Source organism: Ambystoma mexicanum, chromosome 5q (genome assembly GCF_040938575.1).
Source record: "Ambystoma mexicanum isolate Mex_15411 chromosome 5q, UKY_AmexF1_1, whole genome shotgun sequence".
NCBI lineage: Eukaryota > Metazoa > Chordata > Amphibia > Caudata > Ambystomatidae > Ambystoma > Ambystoma mexicanum.
Window position 1 is genome coordinate 432,209,329 of NC_090933.1, and position 15,157 is coordinate 432,224,485.

The window sequence follows — 15,157 nt, forward strand, 5'->3', positions numbered from 1 at the left end:
TGGGGACATGAGTCGGGTCCTGCTGGCAGGTGCCCGTTGATGGTGGGTGTGTTAGTGGGGGACATGAGTCGGGCCTGCTGGCAGGTGCCCGTCACTGGTGGGTGGGGTGGGGGACATGAGTCGGGGCTCACAAGTGCATGGTGCCATGTGGCCTGCCTGCGGGGCATGGTATGGGCTGATGGGCTGCCTGTGGGGCATGGTATAGGCTGATGGGCTGCCTGCGTGGCATGCCCAGGGGTGATGGGATGCCTGCGGGGCATGGTATGGGGTGATGGGCTGCCTGCGGGGCATGGACTGCAATTGCTCTAGCGTGAGCGGGGTGCGTGTATTCCGAGGGGTGCGCATGGTAGTTTCACATGCGATTTCGCCAGTGCGAGTGGGGTACGTGTATTCTGGAGGTGCATGTGGAGTTTCACACGTGATTTCACCAGCACGAGCGGGGTACTTCTATTCCGGGGTGCGTGTGGAGTTTCACATGCAATTGGCCTTGCGTTTGCGGGATACGTGTATTCGGGGGTGCGTTGGGAGTTACACATGCGATTTGGCAGTGTGTGCCCTCCCGGGTGTGCCCCCCCTCCCCATGCCCCACAGGCAGCCCATACCACAGGGGACCACCCCACACCCTGGCCATGCCCCGCAGGCAGCCCATCACCCCAATCCATGCCCCGCACCCCTGGGCATGTCCCACAGGCAGCCCATCCACCCTCCCCATAGCCCGCAGGCAGCCCACACAACATGGGGGACTTTTTCCATGCAATTTACCTGGCGCAAGCGGGGTACACGTATTCCAAGGGTGTTTGGGGAGTTTTACATGTGATTTTGCTGGCACCAGCGGGATACGCATATTCCAAGGGGTGTGCAATGATTTCTACATGCGATTGGCCTGGCACGAGTGGGGTACGTGTATTCCGACGGGTGCGCGGGGAGGTTTACACGCAAATCTGCTGGCCCGAGCGGGGTACCCGTATTCAAGAGGGTGCGCAAGTACATTTTCACACATTTTGGCTGCAGTGAGCTGGGTACGCCTAGTTTTTCACACGATTACAGTGTGGCAGGCCTGTAATCTGGACCAGGGTTAGTGCGGCCCTTTGCGCTGTATTCGGGATTTCGATGGCTTTTGCTTGCGCAAGGGGCATTCTTGGGGGGGTAACTGGCGCTGCCGGATGTTCGCTGCACCAGGGCTCAAAATGGCTTGGGAAATCCATGAATAGGAGGTGCGCAAGAATGCTGTTTGGCGTACACGGCTGGCGCACGCTGGCACACGCTCCCTCTCTGTGCCAGCCGCATGCGCTGCTTCTGCACCAAATTCTATGATTTACCCCCTTAATTACGGAGGAAAACACTGTACACATTAATAATAGAATGGGTGAATATTAAGCAATGAACCTACCCGAATTTCAATCTATTCATTTGTTTATTATTTTAGTTTATTAACCAACTTCAGCTGCAGATACTTAACACAAGGTGTTATTCACTAGACAGTCTCATCTGAAAAATCTATTGTCGCATATATAGTAAGGTAATATGCACTTGGTCTTGTTTTTAGTGAACTAAATGATCCAACCCAATCATTTATTTTGTTAAAGTTATATATACATATATAGTATTCACATGTAAAGTGAGTATATGAGTTGTACCTATCACAACATACCATTGTACCATGTGTGATTACTACAAAGTGCTAACATCAACCTATTGTGGCAAGTGCATATGTTTCACCCAAGTGCAGGCTTTCTCTAGGCACAAAAACCCTAATTATCTTCCAGATGTTCAGTTCTAGCATACCACATCAGTCAATTATAAAGACCAGGGAGAAAGTTGTAAGTAAAAAATGGACAGACCTTCTGACACCGGGAAAACCAAATAATTGGCTCCAACTCAGATAAGGCCAGAATGATGCCACAGCACAAACCTGGCAATTACATTATTCAAGAAATCTTTAGCAAACACTGGCATTTCTTCCAATTATACCCTGATTTGAAGAATATATGTTTGCCCATCCAACATTTGTGTACACAAAAGCTCCCACACGAAGAACCAAATTCAGTCCATGTTTTATGGACAGTAAGAAAAAGGTTGTACAAACCAATATCCTATGGGTTCTCCTATTAAATGTTTTTACAAATGCTTACATAATATTCGGTAATGCCCAACAATTTAGAATACCAAAATAAAAAGGCTGAAAATTACTTGTTTTTTAGTAGAAGTGTTCAACGTTTTTACACCTTTCTTTTGCAAATAAATAGACAGGGAGTGGGGTAAGGGAACAAATTAGGTAGGGGGAATGTCGGGGGGTTTCTGGTGGGTCTCCCCCGCATTTTCTAAAAAAAGAAGTGTGCAAAAAAGTCCAAAGAATGTGCATAAAAATAACTCTGCCTTTTCAGCCCTAGTGTTTTTTATTTTAAATGTTCACATAGATCCCAATATTCAGCCATAGATTACCATGAATGGCAAAACACTTAATATTCATGAGTTCATAAACTGTAGAACATTTGTCACTTACATTATTGTATGCATCTGCGATCAGTTATATGTGGGTAGGACTATTAGGAAATGCATAGTGAGAATCAGAGAACACCTCCACAGTCTATCTATCTCAGACCAGAAGACACCACTGGCTAAACATTTGTTCAAAGAATTCCAATAAAAAAGAATATGGATCTGAAATTATTTGGCATTAAGCACATCCAAAAAGATTTGTGGTTGAGAGATCGAGAAAAGATTCGGTAACAGGAAGAAGCTGAAACTATTTGTCACCTAAGAACCACAAAAGAGGAACTCAATTGCAATCATGAGATGCATTTTTTTCTTTAAAAAAGCAAACTAGGTTTATATCCATGTTATCACAACATGTCTAACTACTGAAGAAGTGTATAATGAAAATGAAGAGACTTATTCCTTAATATCTAGGGCATTCAGAGTAAAGAAAATTTGATTTATGACAAATACTGATAAACACAATGAAACGTGCACACTGCGTATATTGTTTTTGTGCAAAATGCAACAGGATGGTACAACCAATAGAATGATTCCTACCACAGAGGATTTACTTGGAATCACGTAATATATCTACCTTCTTGAAATTACAAATTCCTGAATAATATGTGTCTAATCAATACCCATGCAGTTCCCTACAAATATAATCTCATCTATGAGTTGAACTGATACATACATTTTACTACACACACACACAGTGCACCAATATATTAGCTAGTAAGCAAGAATATCAGTCAAACTTATATTAGCCAAGAGACATATGTGTATTGTTGAGTAATAGACCTTGTTCATTATGTTTTGAAATAAATTGTGATTTGCAACTTAACAACAATAATATCAGTCAAACTATATTAGCCAAGAAGCATATGTGTATTTGTGAGTAACAGACCTTTTTTCATTATGTTTTGGAATAAATTGGCAATTGCAACTTATCAGGTTCTTATGTCAGGAAAGACGGGTAATCCTAAAAATGGTCATAGGATCTATATTAAAAAAGGCACTCTTTGAAAAATACCCCTATACCTAAAATAACGAGTGAACGTAAGTGCTCGTCTCACCTAGTTAGGCTTTTGTTTACAATGACGTCACAATGCTAAGAACGCGTGACATAATGGCGCAATTGATATCAAATTGCATTCAAGAAGTCAGCGGTTCAGAGAACAAGCAGAACAAAGTCATCTTGAAAGAAAGAGTTGCATGTAAGGATGTGAACGTGGGGATACTAAGAGCTATTTGTAAACCTAATATAATAACAACTAGATGATACCTAAGATGATACAACTAGACGATCCTAAGCCCTGCCTACCTGTCAATTGGCAGTTGGTGAGCAGGTGCAAGTGGATCTAGGTCACCTAGCCTAAGCACCACCCACCTGTCAATCACTTTAAACTGTTTATGCCTTCCTGGATTGCTGCTCTTCTTCCCTTCTTAAGCAGCCTTAAAGCCTCTTTTCCTTTGTAGTTGGTGAACAGGTGCTAGTGGATCTAGGTCACCTGGCCTAAACCCACCCACCTGTCATTCACTTTAAACTGTTGGTGCCTTCCTGGTTTGCCGCTTTTTTTCCATACTTAAGCAGCCCTCCGACCTCTTTTCCTTTGCAGTTGGTTAGCAGGTGTAAGTGGATCTAGGTCAACCGGCCTAAGCCCCACCCACCTTCTTAGCCCTGTCTCTTCCTTTTTGCTCTTAACTCTTAGATGAAGGGTGTCTCTCATCCGGAAAGACAGACAAAGAAAAGGGTAATTCCTGTTTGGGCCTGTTCAGACCAGGAGGACCCAGGGCCCGAACCCCTGCTCAGAAAACAGGCAAGCATGCGCCAACATGCGTTTTCTCCCTCTGTTCCCAGAGGACATCCCCACGATCATCAATCAACTGTAATGTCTACTTCTACGGTGCTAGGGTGAGGACAGGTGCTCTGTGGTACAGTAAGTTGTGCATTTGTAAAGGTTGTAATCCCGTGCCGCAGCATGTTTGTGCCCGCCCCCCCTCCTTTGTCCCGGTTGTTTCCTTGTTTGTTGGCCCTCCTTACAACTGTGCTCCCATTAATTGGCAGGCCAATTAAATCACCCAACCAAGGCACCCCCTGCCGTGGCGGCCCCCTCGGACAAGGACCAGAGGCTAAGGACAGCTCCAGTGATGTTTGCTGGTGTCTGCCATGGTAGCACATAGCCTGCAGCTGTCGACCTGCTGCGACTGATCAAGTCAGTCGAATCTGGGTATGTTGTATTGTGCTGTGCTCAAAAACATAGCCTTTTTCGCCATTCTGGGAAAGTCGAATCTGGTTGTGTTGTATTTTTCTGTGCTCAAAAAATGTAGCCTTTTCTCCTTCTAGGAAAGTCGAATCTGGGTGTGTTGTATTGTGCTGTGCTCAAAACCTTGCCTTTTCTTCCCCCTGTGGCATTGTTGCTGGTTCTCTCTAGGCTCCCACCTAGATTGCCCCTAGATTGCCCCCCCCCCAAGGCATGCTGTTAATTGTTGTCAGTTACTTGTTCCGCTCCTGTGTCTTCCTTTGTTGTGACCCCGGAAACTCTCCTTGTCCTCCTCCTGCACATTGTGAGTTATGTGCCACACAACTGTGCATCTCTCTCTTCTCTCACCCCTTCTTCTCCCCCTACCTTTTTCACACTCCCTATGGTGCTCTATGTTTCTCCCATCATCTCTAACTGCTACTCTATCTCTTTCCCTATCCCTCTCACTAAGTGTGGAAGGAAGAAGTTCAAGAGGGACCTCCTGGTCTCCAACCCGGGTTTCCCTATCGTTGATACCTACACCAGTGCTTCCTTCAGACAGACTCTCACTGACATCCTTTTTGCCATCCCCTCTGCAGACCTATGAACCCGTCCTATGGTCTCGGGTTCTCTCTCCTTTCTCCTCCTTTCCCATTAACAGTGGCACTAGGTGAGAGGTCCTCTTGGCCCCCTCCCACTCTTCCAAGACCATCATTATTTGTCTATATGAACGGCACTCAGCCAAATCTCTTCCTTTTTGATAGGTATTTCTTGCATCTTATCAACTTCCTCCCTTCTCCTGCTACTCCTTTCACCACCTCTCTGTCACCCTCACCTTCCTCTTGTGCCCATCCTCGGGCCCTTCTACCACCTTCGCAGGGTCTACCTCAAGCTTGTACCCCTCCACGGAAGTCTTTCAAATGTGGCAACCTGCTCCACGTCTCTACTCTCAGCACTCGTTCTGCTGTCAAACACTCCTCTGACATCTGTCACCTCCTCGAAGAACTCAACCTATATGTCCTTGCTCCCACTGACACATGGTTTATGGCCAGTTCGGTCACAAGTTTTTACACTCTCCTCCGTGTGGGCTACAAGATCTTCTCTAAACCCAGAACTAAGTGTCCTGGAGGTGGAGTAGCCCTGATCTTTCCAGAATGGATCCCGCCTCTGTCATCCATACACAGGCCTACTCCTCCTTTGAATGCCTGGTCTGCATGCTCTCTGTCTCCCTTGGCCTCTGTCTAACTGTGGCCACCATCTATAAGTTACCTGGCCAGGTCACCCTCTTCCTATTTGAATGGGCCATCGTCTTCAATTCTCTCCTTGCCTCTGCCTCTCAACTTCTCCTGCTCAGAGATCTCAACATCCACTTGGATGCATCTAATCCCTCCTCTGGCTTTTTCGATAACCTCTGCGACACTCTCCCTCTTTCCATTCTGCCCTCCGACCCGACACACTCTTCCGGACATACTTTGGATGTACTCATCACCTTAGACATCCCCCTCTCTAAACCTCTCACCACTCCTCTCTCTTGGACTGACCACTTTCTACTCTCCTCTCATCTGAAACTCTCTGTCCCTCAGGCAAAGATCCCCCCAGCACTGCCACCTACCTTCTAGGGTATTCGGTCCATGAAGCGTATGAGATTGGATGCCTTTGCCTCTAGTTTCTCTGCTTCTCCTACTCCTGCAGCTGACTAACACCCTGACAAAGCCCTTACTAATCTCCATCTTTCTATTTCCAACACCCTGGACATCAATGCCACTGTTATGAGAATCTGGCTGTAGCCTACCTCCAAGTGAAACTCTTGGTATGATTCTGACCTCGCCATCCTGAAACGCAAGTGCAGGGTGGCTTAGAGGAAGTGGAGGGCGTTGAGCTCATCGTCTGACAAACTGGCCTGCCGCCTGCTCCAAAGGCAATACAGACTCTGCCCTGTCCAAGAAGAGAGCACACATTCAAGCCCGCGTCTCTGCGTCCTCAAACAACACGGCCAAACTCTTTAAAATCTGCAAGGAACTGGCCAATCCTGTTGCAGTCTTTACCTCTCCTGCTCCCTCCGAGGCCCTCTGTATGGCTCTGACCTCTCACTTCTCTGCTAAAACTCAAGACATCCTGTCCTCTATCTCCTCTTCCTCTCCCTCTTCCTCCCTCAGGCCCCCTTTGGCCATCTCTCCCTCTCCTCTTCCATTCTCCGCTTTCTCTCGGACAACACATGACAATGTTTATAGACAAGTTCCGATCTATGAAAGTGTCATCCAAATAGGTGCTCCCCTGCTCCTCCAGAACCATTAAGGACCATATTGACACCGTCCCTCCAGCCTTGGCCAATTTCTGTAATCACTCTTTCGCCACTGGAACTTTCCCCTCTAGCCTTAAGCACTCCCTTGTTCACCCCCTTCCCAAGAAGCTGTCTGCCAATCCTACCTGCCCGGCAAACTATCGCCAGATTTCCACAACCCCTTTCTAGTGCAAATTCTTTGAAAAAATTGTCATCTCCAGCTTACTCTCCACAATGAATCTGTTGGTTGTCTCCATGACCATCGGTCTGGATTTGGAGCTGCCAGAGGCATGGAAACTCCTCTCCGGAACACCTGTGAAGATCTGCTCTCTAACCTTGATTCATTCCAGCATACCTTCTGTCCTCATCCTCCTTGATCTTTCCTCTGCTTTCAACACAGTCAACCACAACACCCTGGCAATCAACTCATTGAGAACCTGGGCATCATGGATCAGGCCCTGGAGTGGGTGACCTCCTTCCTCTTGGATCGCCCCTCTCAGGTCCAACTTGGTCCCTTTCTCTCTGCCGCCTCTCACTTTACCTGTGGGATATATCCTCTCAGCCTGTTTTTTTTTCAACCTCTACTTGGCCCCTTTGGCCCACCGGATCTCTGCCTTCTCCTCTAACTTTCAGTGTTATGTGGATGACACTCAGCTTTCCTTCAGGCTCGCCTCCGCCTCCTCTGCTCTCTCGCTCATTCCTGACTGTCTATCTATGATTCAGGAAGGGTGCGCCTCCAATGATCTCTGCCTTAATGCTAGTAAGACAGAGATCCTTCTCATTGGGATCTCTGCCCCTGCTTTCTGTCTGTCACTCTGGCTGCTCGCCTTGGGCCCTCTTCCTTCACCTTCCTGCAAGGCAATAAACCTTGGTGTCATCTTCGTCTCCACTCTCTTTCTCTTCTCACATCTCGGATATTGCCAAGAGGTCCCACTACCAGCTGCACCTCCTCAAAGGGACTCTTCCCTTTCTCACTTTCCCCCAGAAGCTCACTGTCTCTCTAGGCTGGACTACTGCAACAGCCTCTTTCTCAATCTGCCTTCCTCTACTCCCTGCACTCTGCAACTAATCCAGAACAGGACTGCAAGACTTAGCCTTGGCCTCAAGCCCATGGACCGTATCTCTCCAACCCTGAAATCTCTCCACTGGCTTCTGGTGGCTGCAAGGATCAAGTTCAAGACCCTGTGCATTGTCCACAAGACTTTCTGGGCCAGGGGCCCACACTACATCCAACACTCTCTTCCAAAATACCTTCCTTCTCAAGCCCTTTGCTCAGCGACCTCCAACTCTCTAAGGATTAGACGCTTCTCCAGGCAGAGAGTGGCAGGTAGATCTCTCTCCTCTGCAGGTGCCTCCCTCTGGAATGGCCTCCCTGCCCCTCTCAAACATGAGCAGGACCACCTGAAGGTCCGGAAGCAGTTCAAAACCTTCCTCCTCTCCTCTGCTTTCTCTCTCTCTCCCCCCGCTGCTGGCCTACCTGTCTGCTACCTTCATAGTCTCACTGGGTGCCAGGCTCTTTCTTGATCAGTCACCCTTGGACTGCCTCCGGTCCTGCTACGCAATTAGGGCCTGTAACTCTACAGTCCCTTGTTCTCCTTGCACTACCCAGAACCGCACTGCCATGGCTGCACTTACTAAGAGCATTGCTGCCCTGTTTTCCCCTCCCCTCTCCCTTGCACTTCCCCCTTCCCTTTCCCTTTGCACTTCTCATTCTCACACTTGCACGATCTGAATGACACAAGGCCTAGTAAGATCATTTGTCTTGTCCTCCATCTGTCTTTACTCCCTTGTCTTGTCACGCCTAGAAACACTTGTGTACATAAATGACATCATACCTATTCACAGCCCCACTTGTACACAAATATGTTTTTGTTCTACAGGATAACTATCCAAATAAACTTTAAACAATGGAATAACTAGAGAGTATAAGCACGATATTATGAAGAATTACAATCTAAACAGGTACAACTTTTAGATTTCCTTACAACCTCTAAGAAATCTGATGAAGAGCTATCTGGGTGAAATCTGGGTGACACAACAATATAATACAATATATTCAGTTTGCCTTTTCAGATGCAACTGAACAGATGTCTAAAGATATGACACATTTATTTAAAAAAGCATTCTTTCATCACCATGAGGATTACATTAGTTTAATTGGTAAGGCAGCCCATATCTTTTTTAATGCCAAAGTTATTTTACTATAACCATGATTATAGAACACATTATAATCTGCTCCTTTATGTCCTCCTTTGTTTTTTTCCTTTCTCTTTCTTATGGATATAAATATTGGCAGTGATTAAATTCGGACAAATATACATTGATGGTATAAGGGAAATACATCTACGTGAACGGCTCAGTGGAACATAACACATCATATGTGATGATATATGTGATTTATGTGATATTACCGGATGATTATTTATGCCATAAGGAAAATGCATTTGTGTGAATTGTTTACTGAAAGTTAACACATGAAATGTGATGATATACATGTAAAAGCCTATGTGATAATATTGAATGATAATTAGGGTTTTTGTGCATTGAGAAAGCCCACACTTGGGTGAAACATATAAACGTGCCCCAATAGGTTGATGTTGGCACTTTGTGATATTCATACATGCTACAAAGGTATTTTGTAATCGGTATAACTCATTTACTCACTGTACATTTGAATATTATATATAACGTATTAGAAAATAAATAGAGGATTTATCCGAACTGATTGGTTTGGATCATTTAGTTCACTAGAAGAAGACCCAGCACGTATTACCTAACTATCTATGCTACAGTACCATTCAAACACATCCAACAAGGATAACTGTGATGCTGGAAATGCATCGGAGGGACAGGGCCTCCGTATCCTTGTCCTTTACTGCTTTTTATCGTGTGTTCTGTTGTGTTTTCCGCGCAGGAGTTCATGTGGGACTCCTGGCGTTGCAGCTCTCTCTCTTTTGGTTTGGTGAACGGACCCATGGGATACCCTTATGGCACCCATGGGAGGGGGTAAAACCCTGTGCCCCTAGTGTATGTTTTTGGGCACCCGTGGGTGGCCCGCAGAGCAGGGTATGGGCTGGTGGCAGCTCCATGCTGAATTTGACAGGTGCGCAGAGTATCCTCCATTTTGGGATACCCCGGCCCTGCCATTGGGATCGGTTGATTCCTGCTGGAAAACAAGATGGCCCCTGTGGCCTCTTGCTTTCTATTACCCATTACCTTATTTTCCCAAAGTCCTGGGAAGCCCTGACTCTGTCCCTTTCCACTGACTGGCTGTGGGGTGGAAATGCCATGTATGGTGTTGTTGTGAAGGCCCGGCCAGACTAGCTGGAGCCTTCCCGGTGATGTATGTTGTGGGTACCTCCTGTGGGTGGGACCTGGGTGAATAGAGTGTGTGACGAATATGCATTCTGTGTTGTGGGTGTCTAGTATCTGGTGGTTGACACAATGACTGAAACAGTGCTGCCCGAAACCGGTCTGAATGCAGCTTGGAATGTTGAATGGCTCGGTACTTGTCCCAATACGCATAACTTGTTGTGAGTGTCTGGAGAGAAGTGAATGGCCTGAATACCTCATGTGCCTGATTGGCTGCCTGCCTGCATGGATGCCCGTAGTCGTGATTGGATGCTTGAGTGTGACCCAGCGGAATGAATGGGAGATCAACAGTGTATCTGGGGACCTCTCACTGCTAGGAATCGTGTTCAGAAGCTGAAGTCCACTACGACGAGTAACTGGAGTAACTGACACTTGACCTTGAAGCCCTTCTGGACCAGAAGAATTGCTGTTGCTCTCCTTCGCAATCTGAAAGCTGCTGTGTTTCCAAGGACTGACCCAGAGAGGACCTGGTAAGGCGCCCTCTTCCCGAGCTACGAGGGACCATCGTGCACAGCTGATCTTTGCCAACGCTCCCTGGTAGACAGATCTTCGACAGGCTGCCAACCCGACACGGGGACTGCTGCGGACTCCAAGGAGAAGCACTCGGACTGTTGTCCGCCACTGTAGACGACCGCCATCGCCGACCGGAGCCGCCGTGCTCCCGTTTGCCTAAGAACTTCCATTGATCATCGGACTCTCTCGCCTGCATCGTCATCCGGTTGTCTCCCGCTGGAGAAGACCCGACCGTCGACGCGCCGAGGAGCATCCACCGGTGGGTTTCCCACCACCTAAAGACCACAGAGACGCCGACAACTCGACGCCCTTGCTGGGCCACAGTTCTTCATCATCTCTTTGCGGTCCAGAACTATCATCACCGAGGTGCCCCGCACGCCTCTTCCTTGCAGGACGCCAACGCTCTGTCATCGACGAGCACCGCTAGGAACGAAGCTGCCACTTCCCTGCCCTAGTTCACCCTGTTCACCGTCGGACGTTCGACGAGCCGTGACTCCTGCCTTAAAGGGAGGGCACTCAAGAAGGGCCGTTGATTCCCCGACACCGAACGCCAAGTTCCCCGACATCTCTCGATGATCCGTGGCTCCCGCCTGAAAGGGAGGCACTCAAGAAGGATCGGTCGACGCATCGTCGGAGAACTCTACTCCACCAGGTACATTGGGGGGGTAAAACCTTAATAGGAAGAAGTGAGACTATTGAACATACGGACTGGGCTTGTGCGATATATCTTATTTTACAGGTTGCCCAGGTGGGGGGATCTCCACACAGAACTGTGTCTAGGTAACGGGGCCAGCATTCTGCCTATTGTTTCAACCATCTTACGTTCCTGCCTATCTCTATTGCTGGTTTCATCGTTATTAATCTGTGTGACATTTTAACCATACAGTTGATGCACTTTAATGAGATTCGATAACATTAGTGGTACCACTTTAGAATTGTATATATTTATCATTATTGACTTCCGAGTACAAAGTGCATTATTGTGATCGTGTACATACCTTTGAATATTGATTATATAAAGACTGTGTTTTCAGTAATACAGTGTGTGGACATTCCTTTGTGGGGGTTCGGGGACTACACTGTACTTAAGAACCAGCCGGCATCACCTCCTGAGAAGCTAGGCCTTGATTGCTCGTCCATTGCTACCTTATAGAGAATCTTGGCTGGGGTCTTCTGTGCCTCTCCTCTACCATATAGAGAGCAGAAGTACAGACACCCCCTACCAGTCTTTACAATAACCAGCAAAGTTACTTCCCATTACATAATCTCTACTCTGTGGAAATATCTTCCATGAACTCGAAGGGGGAGGTCTTTATGGAAAATCTCCATCTACCCACCCTAGATGGTAACAGAAGGCTTAAGTTAGAAACTCCCTTTAGAGACAATGCCATGGGAAATCCTCAGGAGAAGATGGATTGCCAATCGAGTACTACAAATACTGTGAGTTCACATTCATACCTCTACTAACCAAACTTTACAATGAAGCAGATACAAAAGGAGTCTTACTCTGTGACCTCGGCAGAGCATTACTATCAGGTCTCCCTAATGCAGGAAGAGATGATACAACATGTTGTAACTATAGACTAATCTCAGCTATTAATGATGGCATCAAAATTCCTGCACGTTGCTGAACAAAATGCTACAACCGTACTTACCAATACTGATTTAATCCTGCTTGACAAATAGGACACACAGTAGAGTGATGGAAACTTTTCATCCTTGATAAAGAAACATAGACTGTGTGGTTCAACATAACCCAACCCTGTTGCTTACCTTGTTTAACATGAATGTATCCTCCTAGATAACCTGCAAAAAACATGGATACTCAAATATGTACTTTTATGGATACACTCAATTGATCTTTAAAATCAGTGAAGCCACAAACCCAGAACATAACTTCTTTGAATTTCTCCTGTTCTTTGAAGCCTCAAAGAACAGTGATCAACTAAAAATCAACAACTTAAAAATAGAAATCCTACTGGTGTAATGCATGTCCTATAATTGCAGATACAGTAACTAAGAAATGCTTCTGTATCCTCTGAATTATATCTTTCTGCTCTGGAACTTCACAGGTAGATTCTAGGCTATCATATTGTTAGTATTGTCACATATGTATGATGCTTTTTTTGGGTATCACTGAAACACTGATGTACTGATGTCTTCAAATAGTGCAAAACATGGCTCCACATGTGTTGTATTGGCTGAGAAGATTTAACTGTATTACCCCAGACGTTAACTGTAATTGCATTGTTGAGTTTAAATCAATGTGTTCAATGGTCCAGCTACAGATTCAATAAAACTGTATTAGTCAACCCATAACTTACATTTAATTAATGAATACAGGGTGACAGTCCTAAGATTCTGGAAAATATAATTTAGAGGAAAATCTTTCTCCTATGTAGCAGCAAAGAATTGAACAGCTTATCAATGTCCTTAAGATCCATCTTTAACCAAGGGTGCTTCAGGACAAATATAACGTTCCATATAAGGTAACATAGCATCTAGGATGATACAATTCCTTAGGGTCTGTAATCAGTTTCAGAAACTTGGAAGAGCTTTAAAGATTCCAGTGATATTTCTCAGAACTTTGGTGATACTTGTAGGACTTCTTCCTTATTCAATATGGCATTTCTTTCAGCTTACCTCTACTAAAGGGACTTCAGATATTAAAATTCTAATTATTATTTAGAGGCCATTCTTGGATAGATTGGTTAACTATTCCCAAGGAAGCCTTCTCAGGTGTACAGTGGTGGATCCTGCACATGAAGGCATTTAACTACAGAGCAGACTTCACTTCTGCCTGAGATATTTTATTCAAATCAGATGCCAGTCTTCAGGAAGGTGTCACCAGATATGGTCTGGTCCCCGCTTAAAACTGACTGTCTCCCCAGGAACCTCTAGCACACATACTTAATTTACCAATGCTTGCCAGTTTCTTTGTCATACAAGGTTTAAAAAACATATTGGTATGCTCTATTCCTCTTAGGAAAGTGGCAGTGATATATATCAATAGTTTGGGTGTAACAAAATTCAAATCACTCTGTGATCTTGCAAAATCTATCCTGAGTCACCAGATCTGATTGTCAGCAGATTATTTTCCAGGGTCTCTTGCAGATGAACGTTTGCATGGTTTCAATGCTCCTGTCTTCCTTGCTTCTTCCATTGGAAGCTAGTGCCAGAGAAAAGCAACACTATTTTCTCTCAGGGCTGGTATTTAGGAGTTCATTATCCTCTCCCTCACCCTCCCTCCCTCTCACTTGTAGAGGAGGGCCGCCGATGAGAGACCGCACAAACTGAGGATTCACCACTAGACTCTCCTGGTTCAGATGCGTTAACACTAACCCGGACTGAAGTAAGTGGGACATTCTGTCCACTGTCCACAAACCGTTCCGTGCGCGGTTTGTGCTGCCCCCCGCCCCCTCCCTCCACCTCACTTCCTGGCCCTCCGCTCCACCTTCCCGCCTCCCTGAATGATTGGCTGTCCTTGTAGGCCTTCCAGGACTACGCGGCAACCGCTCTCCATGCTAGCTTCTTTGTTGAGCCGGAGCGGGATCGAGCGGTCGCCCGTAGCCCTGCTGTGAGGCTGCCTTCCAGGCCCTGTTGGGCCTTCAGTTAAGATCTTACCAAGCACTGTTGTTTTTGTTGTTCCTTAGCGCTCCGTGCGCGGTTTGTGCTGCCCCCTGCCCCCTCCCTCCACCTCACTTCCTGGTCCTCCTCTCCCCCTCTCCCTTCCCGCCTCCCTGCCCGCCCACCCCCCTTCTGATTGGCTGTCCTCGTAGTCCCTCCAGGACTATGCAGCGACCGCTCTCCACGCTTGCTTCTTTGTTGAGCCGGAGCGGGATCGAGCGGTCGCCCGTAGCCCTGCTGTGAGGCTGCCTGCCAGGCCCCGTTGGGCCTTCAGTTAAGATCTTACCAAGCACTGTTGTTTTTGTTGTTCCTTAGCGCTCCGTGCGCGGTTTGTGCTGCCCCCTGCCCCCTCCCTCCACCTCACTTCCTAGTCCTCCTCTCCCCCTCTCCCTTCCCGCCTCCCTGCCCGCCCACCCCCCCTCTGATTGGCTGTCCTCGTAGTCCCTCCAGGATTACGCGGCGACCGCTCTCCACGCTCGCTTCTTTGTTGAGCCGGAGCGGGATCGAGCGGTCGCCCGTAGCCCTGCTGTGAGGCTGCCTTCCAGGCCCTGTTGGGCCTTCAGTTAAGATCTTACCAAGCACTGTTGTTTTTGTTGTTCCTTAGCGCTCCGTGCGCGGTTTGTGCTGCCCCCTGCCCCCTCCC